At 43.0% G+C, this 19,535-nt stretch overlaps 1 non-coding gene across 1 annotated transcript; it reads right to left on the bottom strand.

Annotated features, from left to right (window-relative positions):
* Positions 1-18,998: 18,998 nt before the first annotated feature.
* Positions 18,999-19,053, bottom strand: LOC111762467 (small nucleolar RNA SNORD56). The gene has a single exon (XR_002795572.1). It is a non-coding gene; the product is annotated as a small nucleolar RNA SNORD56 (small nucleolar RNA).
* Between the last annotated feature and the right edge of the window lie 482 nt (positions 19,054-19,535).

Genomic DNA, 19,535 nt, shown 5'->3' with positions numbered 1-19,535 from the left:
ACATCCAACAAATACGAACTTGGCACTGAAGTCCACTCAGCTAGCCTCAGTGCTACTAAAAATAACATGATCTCGTTATGGACCTGAACTGAAAATTGAGCAATAAAATTTGGTTCTTTTGCTTGTTGGTTTTGCTTGTGATTCAGTGGTGCTGGAAAAACCATTATAGCTCTTCCTATAACTATATTATCATAACAGGAAGTTTTGTAAAGCCCTCTATCAATCCTAGAAGCACACAAACAACAGTGCTAAACTTCAGTCATTTCACACAAACCTGTAGAGTATCAAATGAAACTAAGTCTTTTAACTCTATCGTCACTGTTTGGCAGTTTCCAGTGCTAATGAGTCTTCTTAGCTTAAAGTTTTAGGGGAAAAACTGATTTGGTTAAATGAGATAAAGGTTGATTTTTAGAAATCAGAATAACAAGGTAATGGATCCCCAAAGACTTCTCAGTTCTTTAAGTTTTGTAAGCTAGTTGACTCAGGGATATGACCCCCAAAGATGCCCAAGGAACGTCTTTGGAAAACAACCTTCAGGAAATCTAGCCTTTTCATTGCTCCCCAAATTGAGCTTATCAAGAACTTTGTAATAATTGTGCAACTCAAGCCAATCAGAGTATTCAACAACAAAAAATTTTCAATGCCCAAAAAGAAAACAGATTTAAAAAACTCAAACTGCTGCCTCTTAAAAGCAACACTACCACGATTTCAAAGTTCTTTCTCCTGCCTTTAAGTTTCAGAAAATTATCACAGAAACATCCATGATACAAATATTTTTATAGTTAGACCTTTCTTTGAATACAGACGTGCCTTGAATACAGTGATTATCATTTCCTAATTTTCCCAGTTTGATAGCATTTGATTCATTTTCAGTGGAGGCAATTTCTTAAATTCTGTAATCACACATTTCATATTATGGATTTTCATATAAGCAAACTCAGACAGATTTAAAAAATTGCTGTTCCAGGCTGCATTATTCCTAATCTTTTATTAAGACAGTGTGGACTCTGAGGCACAGGTAGAGGCCAATTTTGGCCATTATTAAGCCTTCAAGTTTATTGTCATTGCCTCCCTCCACATCCTTTGAGAACTTTCTGAGAATTCAAAAGAAATTTCACCTAGTAAGAGTTCCTCAATGTCTTATTCAGTACAAATGTTAAACAGATTTGTTTTCTGAAGGCATCTGTTACTCACTAAATGAACACGCTCTCCCCTTTCCTGCAATATCTGGTACTAGGAACACTCACCTTTGACATTTCAATAATTGATGGTCTGGGGATAGAAGTCTGAAAAGTAACTCCTTCACCTTCCGGTCCATCACTTAGGGACCCAGGCAACACCTCGGGCGTCTCAGCAGACTGGAGAGCAGTGTGGTTACTGGGATTCCGATTCGCATTGCCGTTTCTCTCTGAGTGGGTACTGGAATCCCGTCTTTTCTCTGGCGCTCCGTCTTCCCCTTGCTCATGACTTGGCTGTCTGTCCGCTTTGGCCGTGGGCTGCACGTAGACGGCGGAGTGAGTGTCAGCCACGCTGGACTGATCAAAGGGGGCATTCTCCCTCGTAGTCCCAAAACAAGCAAGTAGAGCTGAGCAAGGGAATGGATGCATCTTCCTAGACCAAGAATTCAATCTTCTGGTGAGCCTTGCTTTCCACACGGACATGACCGGCCATGAGACATGGCAAAATTCACACAGGCAAAGAAAATTTCCCAGGAGTCCAGGTTGGCTCCCTGAAGAGAGGACTTTCTAGTGGTCACCCCTCAGTAGATGTTCAGATGGCAGAGCCACCCCTCTTTGGGAAGCATCCATCCCAAGTGATCTCACGCTCTTCCTTCCTTGAGGCTGCCAGTGGCTAAAGAGAGCCGTGTGGGAGGCCTGAGGGTAGCTTGGGTTACAGTGCAGGCGGGGCAGACGCTCTGGTATAAGGCAGCGCCCAGTCGATCCACCGTTGCTTCAGGTTACCTTGGAGGCATAAAGATAATGTAGCCTGATAGCACCTGCCGCAACAGCACCAGCCTGTGTATCAGTGACATCATAACCGCAGCATAACCTTCTCCAGTTTCCCCTTTCAAATATTTATTCCCCCAAACAAAACAAAAACAACCCAGTTATCCATCCCAAATAAAGACACCGCCCCCCCCCCCCAAGAAAGGTCTCAACCCTGCAGCTGTTTCATTATTAAAAGTAAGAGGTAGACATGAAGCTTTTGTCTGGAAAGACGTTTGGGTCTGACGTAACAGGCACTTTTCTGGATCTTTCTTCAATTTTCCTGGCTTTGGGATCAAACAAACTTCCTGGCTTCGGGATCCATATCTCCCTTCCTGGTTATGGATCCATTTGGGACATTATTAAGTCTCCGTGCTTATTGTCGTTACCTCCTTCCTCATCCTTTGAGAACTTCTGAGAATTTAAGGGATTTACTCACTAATAAGAGTTCCTCAATGTCTTATTAGTACAAGTGTTAAACAAGAGTTTAACTAATTTGATTTAGTTATATGAGTCTTCACTAATTTGTTTTTCTTACTACTCATGCAAAGTTCTTCATTCATTTTCAACAGCAACCACAAAAATGATCTGTAGCAGTTTGATATTATTGATGAATTCCAAAAACAAATATTGGATTATGTTTATAAACTGATCTTTTCCTCTGGGCATATTAAATTATATTGGATTCATAGGTTTACTTGATTAAGTAATTATGTAAACCACTTGTGCCAGCAGGGCATTGAGTCCCTACCCTTTGGTGGGTGGGTGCTCACAGATAAAAGGAATGGCAAAGGACAGAATTAAGGTTTCTTAATGTTGGAGTTTTGATGTTGGAGTTTGGTGCTGAAGCTTTAAGCTGGAGCCAAAGAAGAGAGGAACCCTGAGCCCAGGAAGAAGCAAGACCCTGGAAGGGAGGAACCCAGGAAGCCTGAACCCTCGCAGACTCGGCAGCCATCTTGCTCCAACACGTGAAAATAGACTTAGGTAAGGGAAGAAACTTATGCCTTATGGCCTGGTATCTATAAGCTCCTATCCCAAATAAATGCCCTTTATAAAAACCAACCCATTTCTGGTATTTTGTATCGGTACCTCTTTGGCTGACTAATACATGAGCCTTCCATGAACAACTGACACCAATATTATGTCTGTGTGAATGTGCATTCTGTCTACTGGGCATTTTACCTTACTGTGGAAAGTAACCCCCCCCCCCCCTTTTGAACATGGACCTATTGCTCAACTCATTATTATGTGAATGGTGAAAAATAATAAATTATAACCATATTCTAAGACAATGCTCAAAATCAAGATTTTTCCTGAGCAAAGCATCTGTTAGGAATGTTCTAGAAACATAATACCATAATGGTTTCACCATTAATGGTGGTTTTCAGGTCAAGATCCAGGGCGTATTTTCCCCTGCAGTTTTATATCTGCTTTCTCTTTTAATTTAATGTCAAAGTTTTCTCTCGAGCCTATGCAGGTGGTAGAGAGCATGGTGCTGATCCCATTTTACCAAGGCAGACGCCAAGTCTTCAGGATTTCCAGTGGCCAACACAAGGTTCTGCTGCAAGAAGAACTGGACAAACCCAGGTCCCTGCTCCCAGCTGGTCTCTACATTTGGGTGGACCTGACAATTATGGTATTGACATAGCAGCTGTGCTGGAAATTCTGTTCTGACAGAGAAGGCATATCCATAACACATGAAAGTAGATCAGCTTCAGGAAGAGTGGGCATGGCTTCAGACGCAGGTTTTATTTAGTCCTTACCAAAAGCTAGAATGAAACCGAAAGAGCTGCCATTCACTTAGCGATCACCATGTCACAGACCCTGAGCTACCCAGATGGGAGGGCCCCATCTCCCCTCCATGCCCAGGGGCAGACTGGCAAAGCCTCTCCCACAGGTAGCAGGAAGGCTGGGCTCTTCTCCAGCCCCTCTTCAAGGACCCCGCATCTCTAGCAGCTGCACTTGCCCCCTGCCCACCCGAGTTGCTGCGGCCCCTCAGACAGGGTCACCACCCGTGCGTCTTCCCTCAGACCACCTGACTTCTCTTCCTTAATGCATTCTCCTGGGCATGTGGACAGGAAAGCTAGGCTGTCATGATTAACAAGACTTTATTGAAGGCTTGGGGGTAACAGAAAGGAAATAGAGAGAAGAGAAATCGTTCTTATACCTGGATTCATTCTTCACTTATTCGTTCAACTCTGGGCCAAGCTCCCTCTAGAACTGGACATGCAGTGGTTCCCAGCGCCCCCTCTGAGTGGCCGCACCAGGTGGACAGCTGAGGACAGCTTGCACCCTCCCCAAGCCCCCTGGCCCCTCTCCTTGGCCCACTCACAACCCGGCTGGGAACCGCCTTCCCCCCTTGCCCAGGAGCTACCCACAACACCCATGGGGAGCGGCGGGCAGGGGTGGGTTTTCCCAGGAGGAAATAAAAACTTCCTTTTTTCAATTTATTGAAATATATCACTCATATAGAAACATACATAAACAATAAGTGTATTGTTTACACTTGTGAACTTACAAAACAAACATATGTAACATCAAACAAACATGTATAACATCTCTCTCTACCACCAATACCTTGCATTGTTTTTAAACCTTTTTAACTAATGATTAAAGAGCATTGTCAAAATATTATTATTAAACAATGTAGTTTTCCCCTAACCAATCTGATTGTTATTATCTTTATATCTTTTATATATGAACATACATAAACAATTAGGTGTATAGTAAAAGTTGTGAACTTACAAAGCAAACATGCATAACGTCATACAGGGGTCCCGTACATCAACCCTCCACCAACACCTTATATTGTCATGAGATGTTTGTTACAAACTATGAAAGAACACTGTCAAAATCTTACTACTAGTCCTAGTCCTTATCTTACATTTGGTGTGTTTTTCCCCCTACACAGAGTGGTTTAGCTTCTCGTTTTCAAGAAGAGCCCAACTCCAAAATGGGATCTTTGGTTTACCTTTGTATTTGTACCAAACAGATTAATCATTAACATTTGTTTTTTAAGGGGAAAAACATTTTTTAAGAAGCGGTCTAAAAAAATACAATTTACAAAATTGATGTGGTGGGGGGTGGGGAGTGGGTTTTATGGGAACCTCTTTTTTTTATGTTTTTTAATGTAACATTCCTTGTGATCTATTAACTTTAATTAAAAAAAAATAAAATAAAAGCAGTCTATCCTCAAAGAGAACTTTAGCATTCTATCACTTTTTTAAAAATGGAAAATGGATTATTTGATTTTGTTTTGAAGCAAAGTACTGGAAAGTGAACCCAGGACCTCGTACATGGGAAGTAGGTGCTCAACCACTAAGCTACATCTCTCCAATGAGAGTTGTTTTTTTCATTTATTTGTTTGTTTGTTTTGTTTTTAGGAAGTGCTGGGAATCAAACCCAGAACTTCATACATGAGAAGCAGGCACTCAATCTCTTGGCTACATCCACTTCCCTGGACTTACTGTTTTAAAATCTACTTTTAGCTATAGTTTTCAAAAAGATAATGGAATCCAAGTTCAAGAAGAGCACCCCATCCCACCTGAGTGACTTCTCTTAATCTTCACACAAATCCTTTGAGATGCTATCGTTATGGAAGAAGAAGCTGGCAAGGGCTACAAACCCTGCCCAAAGTCATTGCTAGAAAGTGCCAGCTCCCAGGTTCAAACAGTGGGCTGTCTCATTCTTGGGCCTCCTGGTCATCATCATTTTTAGGGAAGGCCGTTTTGTTTGACAGCCGTCCAGTCCTAGAGGCCAAGATTGGGACAGTGGTCATTTCACCAGTGGAGTTAAATCAGAACCAGAATAATAGCATTAACAGAAAACAGTTCATGAGTATTTTCAGATGTGAATCTCAGCCAATTGATCTCCTTAATTCTCAGACTAAATCACTGAATCCTCAAAACCACGGAGAAAGGTGATAGTATCATTCCCGCTTTGACCCATTAGAAAAACAAGACCCAGAGCCGTAACTTGCCCAAGGTCACAAAGCTGTGAAGGAAGGAGAACCCGAAGCAGCCTGTCCCCAGAGTTCACACTTTTAACCACCAAGCCCTCAAAAGAGGAACTTTCCAACAGCCCCTCCCTCCAAGGATTTGCTCTACAGATGTTCCTGTGCAATGAGGTATGTCCAAGAATGTTCCTAAGAGCCCTGGGTGTGAGCACAGAATTAAACGTTCATGAGTTCAAGTTAATAAATAGTAAAACATCCAAACGCTTCAATACTATGCTGCAATTCAAAAGATGGCTCTAGCGATTTCAGGTTTAATGCGGTGTAGTGATTAAGCATATGCATTCATATCCCGCCCCCGCCTTCTAAGGCACCACTAAAATCATAGTAGTGGGATTATTTTAAAGACTTCGATTTACAGCACTAAGGGAAACAGGAAGGGGCCATTAACCATGCAAGAAAACTCAACAAATTCCTATAAAACAAAAAGCAAATGGAATATTATTAATTAATGGAAAAAAATCAGAAAGCCAGCCTGCTGGAGAGAACCCCAGAGAATTCCAGCCTTGGAAGGCAGCACAAGGGAACAGGAGAGCTCACAGAAAACAGATTTGTTGGTCTGAAAATGGAAGACACAGGTTTCCTATAATCTCTTCAAACTGTACCCTCCAAAGCTAAATAAACAAACAAACAAAAGGGGAGCAGAGCAGAGTCTTATCTAAAACTATTTAATGAACTGTCAAATGAGCTAGCAAGGGTCAGGAAGCTAGTTCAGATGTCAGCATCCAAGAATAAGTACCCTCTGTTTTGGCATTTAAGGCCCTCGATAGAACAGCTAGCAGCTTGCCTGTTATCTTAAAGTGAACCCTCCGTTTGACACATCGAACTAAAATTCACAGCGTTCCCAGCCAATCTTCTAACTCCTCTCTCATAAAAAAAAAAAAAATAGATCCCAAGATATCACAAGACATTTGAGAAGAGCTGTATCATAAAAGAAAAATATCCTGGAAGAAAAACAGGGAAAACATAACATTAAAAAGATAACATTTTAAAACTTTAAAAATAAGATTCTAACATCCTGAAAGAAATTTTCAAGATATGTAGTCCAGAAAAAAAGGCAAAATACAACAAAACATAAAACCAAGAAAAAGATTATATGAAAAAGGAATAATTAGAAGAAAAAATAGAGCATTTGGAATTTTAACAAAATGATTGTAAAACAAAAGTGACAATAAAAAGTTTATAAAATAAAAAGAAAGAAATCTTTCAGAATGTAAAATAAAACAGAATATATGAGTTAGGAAGATGGAAGATTATAGAGGAAGAGGAATCACCTCTCTCCCAGAAAAAAATAGTTAGAGGACAGGTGATGACTGTCTGGAAGACAGTTTTGTTTTTTCTTAAAGATTTATTTTTTATTCCCCCACCCCCCCAGTTGTCTGTACTCTGTGTCCATTCGCTGTGTGTTCTTCCGTCCCCACTGGTATTCTTGTCACTGGCACCCAGAATCTGTGTCTTTGTTGTGTCATCTTGCTGCGTCAGCTCTCTGTGTGTGCGGCGCCATTCCTGGGCAGGCTGCACTTTGCCTGGGCGGCTCTCCTTACAGAGCACACTCCTTGTGCGTGGGCTCAGAACACCAGGGGAAGGTGGGATACCACCCAGAAGAGAGAAGGGTGAAGGAAAGGAGTCCCAGCTGGCTGAAAAATCCCGTGAGAAGAGTTGCAGCAGCAGCTGGCACCCATCCCTCCACCCTCAGAGTGAGCAGCAGTCTGTGGACTGCAGAGGCTGTGGGCTGAGGGGGTGGCAAGGGTTCTGTTCCCCAGGACAGGGGAGAGGGAGGGCCACAGCCTACAGCAGATTCAGATTGTGGCCAGTGAGGAACTTGGTCTGTGCACTGGAGGGTTGCACACTTCCAGGCTGGGTGGGTCCACGACATTGCCCTGAGAGCCAGCAGGAACCTAAAGATAATTTGCCTTCTCAGACACTCTCCCTGCTACCCAGGCTGGTTGCTGAAGAGACAGGGGCAGGAGGGTGTGGCCAGCCAAGGGTGGAGAACAGCCTCTGAGGAAGTCTGATTGGGAGCACTGGCCAGCCCTGAGGCCATTGCTTCTGCACTGCCAGCCTCCTGAGTAGCTGAGCTGAACACATTCCCCCAGCACCTGGAGTCTGAGCTGAGCGGTATGTCAAAGAGCACCATCTGCTGACCAGACCAGAAAAGTGCATGAAAAAGGGAAAATAAAAATGAATTAGAGGCAAGCAAGTGCCTTTACTGACAGTCTCTTCAAGGTCCTTGGATACTGTCCTGTGCCCCATTGCTGGGGCCTTAGTCCTGGTTTGAGCAGTTAAACAGGGGCAATCCTAAATATCTAGAACAAGTTGAACCAAGAGTCAAAGAACAGGGAAGCGGATTTGGCTCAATGGATAGAGCGCCCACCTACCACATGGGAGGTCCGGGGTTCGAACCCAGGGCCTCCTGACCCATGTGATGAGCTGGCCCACGCACAGTGCTGATGCACAAGGAGTGCTGTGCCATGCAGGGGTGTCCCCCACGTAGAGGAGCCCCACGTGCAAGGAGTGTGCCCCGTAAGAAGAGCCACCCAGAGCAAAAAAAGTACAGCCTGCCCAGGACTCGCACCACACACACAGAGAGCTGATTCAGAAAGATGACACAACAAAAAGAGACACAAATTGCCAGTGCTGCTGACAAGAATATAAGCGGACACAGAAGAACACACAGCAAAATGGACACAGAGAGTAAAAAACTGGGGTGGGGGAGGGCGGGAAAGGGGAGAGACATAAATAAAAACAAAAAATTAAAAAAAGAGTCAAAGAACAGTGGTAGGACACAGCTATTTAACAGTAAATCCCTAGGCAAGAGAGAGAAGCTGAACATCAGATTAAACTCAGCATCAGAATCAGATGCCTAGAGACATCAGCAGAAAATTACAAGCCATACTGCAAAAATGGAAGATAATACTCAGGCAAAGGACCAAATCAAAGCTCCAGATGAGACACAGGACTTGAAACAGCTAATCAATGAGGTGCATATAAATCTCCAAAATCAAATCATGGAGTTGAGGAAAACATGGCTAAAGAACAAAAGACATTAAGAAGACTCTGAGTAAGCACAAGGAAAAATTTGAAATCTTGGTTAGAAAAATAACAGAGCTTACAGGAATGAGAGACACAATAAGTGAGATTAAAAATACAATAGAGGGAAGCAGGTTTGGCCCAATGGATAGAGCATCCACCTACCACATGGGAGGTACAGGGTTAAAACCCAGGGCCTTCTGACCTGTGTGATGAGCTGGCCCACGCGCAGTGCTGATGCACGCAAAGAGTGCTGTGCCACGCAGGGGTGTCCCCTGCATAGGGGAGCCCCATGCACAAGGAGTGCACCCCGTAAGGAGAGCTGCCCAGTGTGAAAAAAGTGCAGCCTGCCCAGGGTGGCGCCACACACATGGAGAGCTGACACAGCAAGATGACACAACAAAAGGAGACAGAGATTCCCAGTGCCACTGACAAGAATACAAGCAGACACAGAAGAACACACAGTGAATGGACACAGCAGACAACTGGGGGCAGGGCAGGGAAGGGTAGAAAAATAAATAAAAAATAAATCTTAAAAAAAATACAATAGAGGCACACAATAGCAGATTTGAAATCATGGAAGAAAGAATCAGAGATGTAGAGGAAAGAACAACTGAAATTTAAGAGAAAGAAGAACGGAGAGAGAAGAGAATGGAAAAAATTGAGCAGGGACTTAGGGAGTTGAATGATAACACAAAACACACCAACATATGTGTTATGGGAGTTCCAGAAGGAGATGAGAAGGGAAAAGGGGCAGAAAGAGTATTTGAGGAAATAATGGCCAAAAATTTCCCAACTCTCATGAAAGACATGCCTATACATGTCCAGGAAGCACAGTATACTCCAATTCGAAAAAATCCAAATAGACCTATCCCAAGACACATAATATGCAGAATTCCAAATGTCAAAGATAAAGTGAAATATCACATACAAGAGATGTCCAATAAGACTTACTGTGGATTTCTCTTTCAAAACCACAAAGGCAAGAAGGCAATGGTATGACATAATTAAGATATCAAAAGAGAAAAATTGCCAGCCAAGAATTCTTTATCTTGCAAAACTATTCTTCAAATATGAAGGTGAGCTTAAAATATGCACAGATAAACAGAAAATAGCAGAGTTCATAAACAGGAATCCTGCTCTTCGGGAAACACTACAGAGAGTTCTGCAGCCAGAAAAGAGAAGAGAAGAGAGAGAGGCTTGGAGGAAAGTGTAGAAGTGAAGACTACAGAATGGATAACCAAAAAGGTAAAAAGATGGACAAAAATAAGATATGACATATGAAAGCCAAAGGATAAAATGAAATAAGTAGTGCCTTAACAATAGTAACACTGAATGTTTATAGATTAAACTCCCAATCAAAAAACATAGGCTGGCAGAATGGATAAGAAAGCATGAGCCAACCATATGCTATCTGCAGGAGACTCAACTTTGACCCAAGAATGCAAGTAGACTGAAAGTGAAAGGTTGGAAAAAGATATTTCATGGGAAGCAGACTTGGCCCAGTGGTTAGGGCGTCCATCTACCACATGGGAGGTCCGCGGTTCAAACCCGGGGCCTCCTTGACCCGTGTGGAGCTGGCCCATGTGCAGTGCTGATGCGTGCAAGGAGTGCCATGCCACGCAGGGGTGTCCCCCGCGTAGGGGAGCCCCATGCGCAAGGAGTGCACCCCGTAAGGAGAGCCACCCAGCGCAAAAGAAAATGCAGCCTGCCCAAGAATGGCACCGCCCACACGGAGAGCTGACACAGCAAGATGACACAACAAAAAGAGACACAGATTCCCGGGCCACTGACGACAACAGAAGCGGACAAAAAAGAACACGCAGCAAATGGACACAGAGAACAGACAACTAAGGGGGGTGGGGAAGGGGAGAGAAATAAATAAAAATAAATCTTAAAAAAAAAAAGATATTTCACACAAATAGTAACCAAAAAGAGCAGGAGTAGCTATACTAGTGTCAGGAAAAAAAAAAAAAAAAACAGAAATTTTTGATGACTGATTCAATCTCTTTGCTTGTGGCTGGTTTGTTGAGTTCATGTATTTCTTGTAGAGTTAATTTAGGTTGTTTGTGCTTTTCTAGGAATTTGTCCATTTCATCTAAGTTGTCTAATTTGTTGTCATACAGTGTCTCATAATGTCCTCTTATGATCATTTTTATTTCTGTGGGTTCAGTCATAATGTCCCTGCTTTCATTCCTGATTGTATTTATTTGTATCTTTTCTCCTATTTTCTTCATTAGTCTTGATAAGCATTTGTTGATTTTATCGATTTTTCAAAGAACTAGCTGATTTTAGTTGCTTTTCTCTAATGTTTTTTGTTCTCAATTTCATTCATTTCTGCTCTTATCTTTCTTTCTGCTTGCTTTGAGATTGGTTTGCTGTTCTTTTTCTAATTCAACATATCAATTAGAGTAATATACCACATTAACAAATCAAAGGGAAAAAACACATGATTATCCTGATGGATACAGAAAAGGCATTTTATAAAATCCAGCATACTTTCTTGATTAAAACACTTCAAAAGACAAGTATAGAAGGAAAGTTCCTCAACAAAATAAAGGGTATATATGAAAATCACACAGCCAACATTGTACTCAATGGGGAGACGTTGAAATCTTTCCTTCTAATATCAACAAGACAAGGATGCCCACTGTCACCACTGTTATCCAATATTGTGCTGGAAGTTCTAGTGAGAGCAATTAGGGAAGATAAAAAATAAAAGGTATCCAAATTGGAAAAGAGGAACTAAAATTCTCACTATTTACAGATGACATGATCCTATATTTAGAAAATCCTGAAATATCTACAACAAAGCTATTAGAACTAACAAATGAGTTCAGCAAAGTGGCAGGATACAAAAATCAATAGCATTTCTTTTTTTAAAGATTTATTTATTTATTTATTTATTTATCTCCCCACCCCCACCCCCACCCCAGTTATCTGTTCTCTGTGTCTATTTGCGGCATCTTCTTTGTCTGCTTCTGTTGTTGTCAGTGGCACGGGAATCTGTGTTTCTTTTTGTTGCGTCATCTTGCTGTGTCACAACAGTAACAAAAAAACTTAAATATCTAGGAATCAATTTAACCAAAAGTATAGGACCTCTATTCAGAAAACTAAAAAACACTATTACACAAAATCAAAGAAGACCTAAACAAATGGAACGACATTCCATGTTTAAGGACTGGAAGACTAAACATCATGAAGATGTCAGTTCTACCAAAATTGATTTATAGATTCAATGCATATTAATCAGAATTCCACAGCCTACTTTATAGAAATAGAAAAGTCAATTACCAAATTTATTTGGAAAGGAAAGGGGTCCCGGATAAACCAAAAACATACTAAAAAGGAAGAGTGAAGTCAGAGAACACATATTCCCTAAACCTGAAGTGTAAAATAAAGCTACGGTGGTCAAAACAGCAAGGTATTGGCATAAAGATAGACACATTGATCAATGGAATTGAATTGAGAGTTCAGAAACAGACCCTCAACTTTATGGCCAACTGATTTTCGATCAGCCTACCAAGTCCATTTTTCTGGGACAGAACAGTCCCTGCAATAATCGGTGCTGGGAGAACTGGATATCTATAACCAAAAGAATCAAGGAGGACCCCATCTCACTCCCTCTACAAAAATCAATTCAAAATGGATTAAAGACCTAAAGATAAAAAGGCAGGACTATAAATCTCCTAGAAGATAATGTAGGGAAATATCTACAAAACCTTGTAAGGGTCTCTTAAACCTTACACCCAAAATATGAGCAACAAAAGAAAAAATAGATAAATAGGATCTCCTTAAAATTAAACACTTCTGCACCTCAAAGGATTTTGTGAAGAGGGTAAAAAGGCAGCCTACCCAATGGGAGAAAATATTTGGAAATCACACGTATGACAAGGGTCTAAAAGTCATGATATATAAAGAGATACTACAATTCAACAGTAAAAAGACAAATGGCCCAAGTTAAAAATGGGCAAAAACCTCAAATAGACATTTTTCTAAAGAAAGACAAATGGTGAAAAAACATGAAAAAATTCTCAGCATCACTGGCTATTAGGGAAATGCAAATCAAAGCTACAATGGGATATCATTTCATACCTACTAGAATAGCCACTATTAGCAAAACAGAAAACTACAAGCACATCTGCTGGAGAAGATGTGGAGAGATGGAAATGCTTATTCACTGTTCGTGGGAATGTAGGATGGTATAGCCACTGTGGAATTCTGTTTGGCAGTTCCTCAGGAGGTTAGATATAGATTTACCATGTGACCGGGCGATACCACTATTAGATATATATACCTAGAAGAACTGAGAGCAGTGACACGAACAGATACCTGCACACCATTGTTTGTAGAGACATTATTCACAGTTTCCAAACGACGAAAACAACCCAGGTGTCCATCAACTGATGAATGGATAAACCTCTGTGGAATATCCACACGATGGAATATTATTCAGCCGTAAGAAGCAATGAAGTTGTGAAGCATATGACAGTGTGGGTGAACCTGGAGGACATTACGTTGCATGAAGCAAGCCAGGCACAAAAGGAAAAATATTGTGTGATTTTGCTATTATGAACTAATATAATATAGAATATAAACCAAAGGCACCAGAGAAAAGAATGATTAGGGAATGGAAAGCCAAGGTTTAATCTGTGCAGAATTGGTAAAAACTTTGTATAAGTATTTGAAAATAAATAGAAATGGTGAAAGCACATCATAGAATTTGTAGTTAATAGACCTAAAATATGGGTATGATAGTGGCTTATGTTTTGTTGTTGAAGCGATGAGTGCGCAACTCGGTGATTATACCAAATGACATTCATTGTATACTTTAGATAAAGTGTATGATTTATGAAAAAAATAATAGGGTGGTTTTGGGGGAAAATACACCATATGTAAGATATGGACAACAGTTAGAAGTAATACAGTGACAATGCTCTTTCATAATTTGTTGCAAATATTTCACAACAATGCAAGGTATTTGGGGTGGGGAGATGTACATGAGCCATGGTTGATGTTATGCGTGTCTGTTCTGTAAGTTCACAACTTTTCCTATACACTTATTGTTTCTGTATGTGCATGTATGATGATATTCATCAATAAATTGTTTTTAAAATGAAAAAAAGTATATATGAGATAAAAGGTAATGCTGGAAATCCAACATTGGATTATTATCGTTATAGAAAGCAAAAAAGAGGAGTTTCAGTTGGCAAAGAAATAGTAGAAGAAAATTTCCCCAAGTTGAATGGAGAGTTAAAAGATGAAACTAAAAGTTCCAAAGAAAGTAAATTTAATAGATACACATCATTAGGAAATTTCAAAGCACCAGGAAGAAGGAGAAGAACCTAATAGTCATCTCTAAAGGACAAGAATCAGAACGCCATTGAAATTCGCAACAACGCTGGATGTTAAAAGAGAAAGGAACAACCTTCAAACACAGGATCACAGAAACAATCCAAGATCTAGTGAGGAGCGTCGTGCAGGGAGGAAAGGATGATGGCACCGGTCATTTGGGATCAGGAGGGCAGAGGCCTATGAAAAAAGAAGATAATCAGCAAAAAGAGGGTATAAATAAGTACTGGAAAAACTTGCAGAAGGCAAAAGACATAGGGGTCAGGGGTTGGAGAGAGAGACAATTAGAAACTTCAAGAAAAATAACTTGTCAAGTCACCCAAATACGATGAAACGAGGCCAGATTAGAAGAGGAAGTCAGTAACCCCCACAGAGCGAGCGGGATTGGGTTCCAGTCAACAGGGAGTTAGTGCGAGGCTGGAAAACACCGAAAGGCATGGTGAGGAAGTTGTATTTCTTCTGCAAACATGAAAAGGACAACAAATCTGAAACGTCAATAAAAATTAATAACAGCAACAAAAACAATGTTCCAAAAAAAGTGCAGCTCTGGCTGCAAGTAAAAGAAAATACTGCAATCCACCAAAACACCTTCCAGTCCTAATCCCGTCCTGTGGGTGTGAACTCATCGTAAAGAGGATCCTCAAAGATCCCATGATGATGAGGCCAAACTGAGTCCGGTGGGCCTGAATCCACCGTGACGACAATCTTGACACGCGGACGACACTTGGGCACAGAGCAGTCAAGTCAGTAGAGACCAAACGACACAGCAGCCGAGGGTCGGAGGCAGAGACTGAGCTGTGGACCCCGGCAAGCCGCCGCCAGAACGCCACAGATTTGGAGAAAGTGTGCCCTTCCTGACACCTTGATTTTGGACTTCTTAGCTTCCAAAACTGTTACAATAAATTCCTATTCCTTCAGCCAACAGGTCTGTGGTGCTTTGAGGCAATAGTCCTGGCAAGCTACAGCAACAACAGTTAAAAGCCATGTAAACAATAGTGGTTTATCAACTTACCTCTAAAGATGTCTGGAGGTAAGAGATTCTAAGGTCAGTGAATTCAGCAGTTCATCTAACTCAGGGACTTGGGTTTGCGTCTCTGTATTCTTTAGGTTTCCGCTCATGGTCACAAGATCACTGCCATAACTCCTACCATCTCGTCCTCATAGGGCAGCTCCAAAGGTGAGCAGGAAGGAAGGGGGCTCCCTCACTGCCCAACTCCCACCCCACCCCAGACCAAGCCTCAGGACACCCCACCTGTCTCTTATCCTCCGTGATCCAGCTGACACCCACCATGGCGTTCGAGCAGACTTCACTGATTACAAAAGAGAATTACACCTCTAAAAATGTTCTCTCAGTTAACCACAGAATTATTATATGACCCAGCCATATAATTCTGGGTGTGGACCCAGAAGCACTAAAATCAGGGACTCGAACAACAACGTTCATAGCAGTTGTTATTCACAATAGCCGAAAGGTGGAAACAACCCACAAGTTCATCAACAGATAAATGGATAAACCAAAGGTGGGAGATACATAGAGTGGAATATTATTCAGCCATAAAAAAGGAATGAAGTTCTGATACACATGGCAACACGGATGAACCTCGAAGACGCCATGCTGAGTGAAATAAGCCAGACACAAGAGGACAGATATTGTATGATTCCACCTACACGACATATCTACAAGAGGGAAAGCCACAGAGACAGGAGGCAGTTTAGAGGTCATCGGGGACTGGAGGGAAGCAGGCAGGGGGAGCTTTGCTTAATGAATATAGAATTTCTGTTTGGGATGCTGAAAAAGTTTTGGTAAGAGATGGCAGCCTTGGTGGCACATATTGTGCATGTAATTAATACCACTGAAATGTATACCTGAAAGTATATGTAAATTTTAGGTTGCAATGAAAAAAATGTTATTGTTTTCTCTTTTTACTGGCTGCTACAAACCCAGCATCACTGTAGTGCCCACAGCCCCGGGTCATCCCTGCAGGGTCCCCAGTGGCGTCCCCCTGCCTAGTTCCTGCCTCGTCACCTGTGGCAGCGACCATCTCAAACCCATCTCCACTCTCAGGGTCCAGGCTCAGGAGGCAAGGCCCTGGAGGGTGGATGTAGCTCGAGTGGTTGAGCGCCTGCCTCCCACACACGAGGTCGGGGGTTCAATCCCCACCCCCAATACTGTTAAAAAAAAAAAAAAAAAAGGTAGAGTCCTGAGAGAGGAGGGAGTCCCGTCTCCCCTGGGCACCACCTTCCTTCTCATTTCGTGCCCCAGGATGATTAGCTCTGGGATATCCTTGACAGCAAGCTCAGCCCTGACCCAGCAGACAGCAATCACCCAGCACGCAGGGGCCAACGCCAGCCCTGAGAGAAGAGGCATGGTCCGCCCTGTGGGGGAGGAGGTAAAAGTGCCCTGCCCGGGCCAGGAGAGCCAAGAGCAAGGGGCAGGACAGGGGCAGAGCACCCTGCAGGTTCTCATCAGCTATTACTTGCTTCACATCCTCTCCCTCTCCCCACGCTTATTTTTAAATCAAGATGCCTTAAGGGAAGCGGATGTGGCTCAAATGATAGAGCGTCTGCCTATTATATAGGAGGTCCAGGGTTCAAACCCCGGACCTCCTAGACCCGTGTGGAGCTGGCCCATGCACAGTGCTGATGCGCGCAAGGAGTGCCCTGCCACGCAGGGGTGTCCCCCGCGTAAGGGAGCCCCACGCACAAGGGGTGCGCGCCGTAAGGAGAGCCGCCCAGCACGAAAAAAGCACAGCCTGCCCAGGAATGGTGCTGCCCACACAGAGAGCTGACACAGCAAGATGACACAACAAAAGGAGACACAGATTCCCGGAGCCACTGAGAACACAAGCCGACACGAAAGAACACACACCGAATGGACAGAGAGCAGGCAACTGTGCGGGACGTGGGGGAAGGGAGAGAAATAAATAAAATAAAACTTTAAAAAAAAAGATGACTTAAAATGGGGGTCTAACTTTTTTTTTGGCAAGAATTTCCCCAACACTTCTGAGATCACTGGAGATGCCCTAATTTATTGTAAAACTAGATTTGACTATCATGGGACATGCCCGACCAACACATTTCCAGAATTCTCCTTAACCTTCTTGTCCCTCCGCAAGCATTCATCCCAGCAGATTGCAGGATTATGATCCTTAGAAAGAAAAAGCCAAAAGCTGTCCTGCTTTCTCCTTAAAAGCTGGAATGGCAAGGCTGATGGGGCGTGAAGGAGGAAAGCAGACCTCTCCTTATAGTCGCTCAGCGAAGCTCCAAGCTCCAGGACTCTATTTACATCATCCCGGCTCCCACCAAAGCATCTTCCTGCCGACAGCCGGCGCTTTGGGGTCCTCAGCCCCCCGGTGGGTGCTGGAGGCCGTGCTGGGCGTTCCCACAGCCCTGGCAGCGGGTGCGGGGAGCCAGGCCAGTCCAGCTCACGCACGATCGTGCCGGCCGGCTCGCAGACGGAGTCCGGCTCTCTGTAAATGCTGCTCTGGCTTACAGAGAGCCAAGGGGCTGCGGCCTCTGCCGCCGCCCTGTCCCTGTCCCGGTGGCGCCCCGGAACCTGGGCTTACCTGCACTCACACCCCACCGTACTAAGGCTCACGTCCCCGGAGGCAGACGTGCAGCTTGTTTCCTGTGACGGTGACGAAGGAAGGAGGCAGGTCCGTGGCAAACCAACCCCCAAGAAAAACACAGTAATGACAACGCACGACCTTAGCAGGAACGGGGCAACGGAAATGTCATTTGTCAAAGCCCAGAGAACTGTACTTTGAAAAAGCGTGGATTTTATTGTATGTAAATCCATAAGCTTGACTTGATCCAGGGGCAAACAGACCCAGAGACGCCTTCCTCAGGGAATCACAGCCCTCGCAGCCCCAGCGGGGAAGACACTGAAATCTATCTCCCCAACAGAGCGTGGTTTCACTCATTTATAATTCCCCTACTCGTGGTTCTTCTACTCCTTTTATTTAAACCTATAATTTTCAAAGTACCCATTAGATACGTCTCCCACTTTGGATTGTTCTACGCTGGTTGAGCCCCGGAGCCCAGCTGCTCTCCAGCTCTCCAGGCCTGCCCTGGACACCCGACAGAACGATGACAATGGGCAGGTCCCATCCCAAAAAGCAAGGAGTATCTAAAAGTCCATCTGCCTCGCAATGGCTAAGTCCCCTCTCAGCTTGAAGCTGTCAGAGCAGACACCTCCCCAGATCCTTCAAGACTGCACAATGAGCAAACCCAAAGGGGGGTATATCCACAGACCGAAGCAGACTTACTGTTATTGTGGTATTTTCTGGTGTTAATGGAGTAACTTGTAACATTGACAAAAAGATATTCGTTGCCAGGGTTTCAGAGGGGAGGGCAAGGAATGAGTTGGAGGAACACGGGGCATTTTTAGGGCAGTGAAACTGTCCTGCATGATACTACAATGATGGATACAAGACATTATACGCTTGTCAAGGCCTGTAAAACTGTACCTGACGAAGTTTCCGCTGTAATGTGAGCTATAGATCACAGTTAGTAGCAAGGCTTCATATTGGTTCATCAATTGTAACAAATGTACCGCACTGCTGTAAGATGTTCATAACAGGAGAAACTAGTGTGTGTGAGAGGTGGTATGTAGGAATTCCCTGTGCTCAATTGGTGAACTGCTGTTGACGAAAAATACTGCCATCATTGTAGTCCCTGTACTTTTGGTGTAATTTTTCCGTAAATCCGAAAGTTCCGTAAAAATATAGTTTTTTATTTAAAGAAAATTTTAGCTGGCTTGAAATATAAAGATACTGATAGCTCACAGAATCTCCAAGAAAGCCAAAAATTCAGGGGGTAAGTCTGTGCGGTTAAAACTAATGCTCAGATGTTACCAGCGCCCAGTAGAGGCCCGACCACTGCCAACACACCAGAGGCCCAGCAGCCCACACCACGGGCAGGTCAACACTGGACGTCTGCCCCTCCGCTGCTCTGTGGCTATGTAAGTCTGTATTTTGCTTCTTTGCATCATCTTATCTTCTTAATCGGTTTCATTAGAGTTTTTACTATCTTATCTATTCAAATAACTTCCTTTTGATTGTTAATCTCTATTTCTGCTGTAGTTTTCTATTTAATTGACTTCTACCCTTTATGATTTCTTTTAGTTAATTTGGGCTTGCGCTGCTGCTCTTTCT

This window comes from Dasypus novemcinctus, chromosome 20 (assembly GCF_030445035.2).
Source record: "Dasypus novemcinctus isolate mDasNov1 chromosome 20, mDasNov1.1.hap2, whole genome shotgun sequence".
In the NCBI taxonomy this organism is placed as follows: Eukaryota; Metazoa; Chordata; class Mammalia; order Cingulata; family Dasypodidae; genus Dasypus; species Dasypus novemcinctus.
Note: the sequence above shows the minus strand (reverse complement) of the source record. Positions and strands in the feature narration are given on the sequence as shown.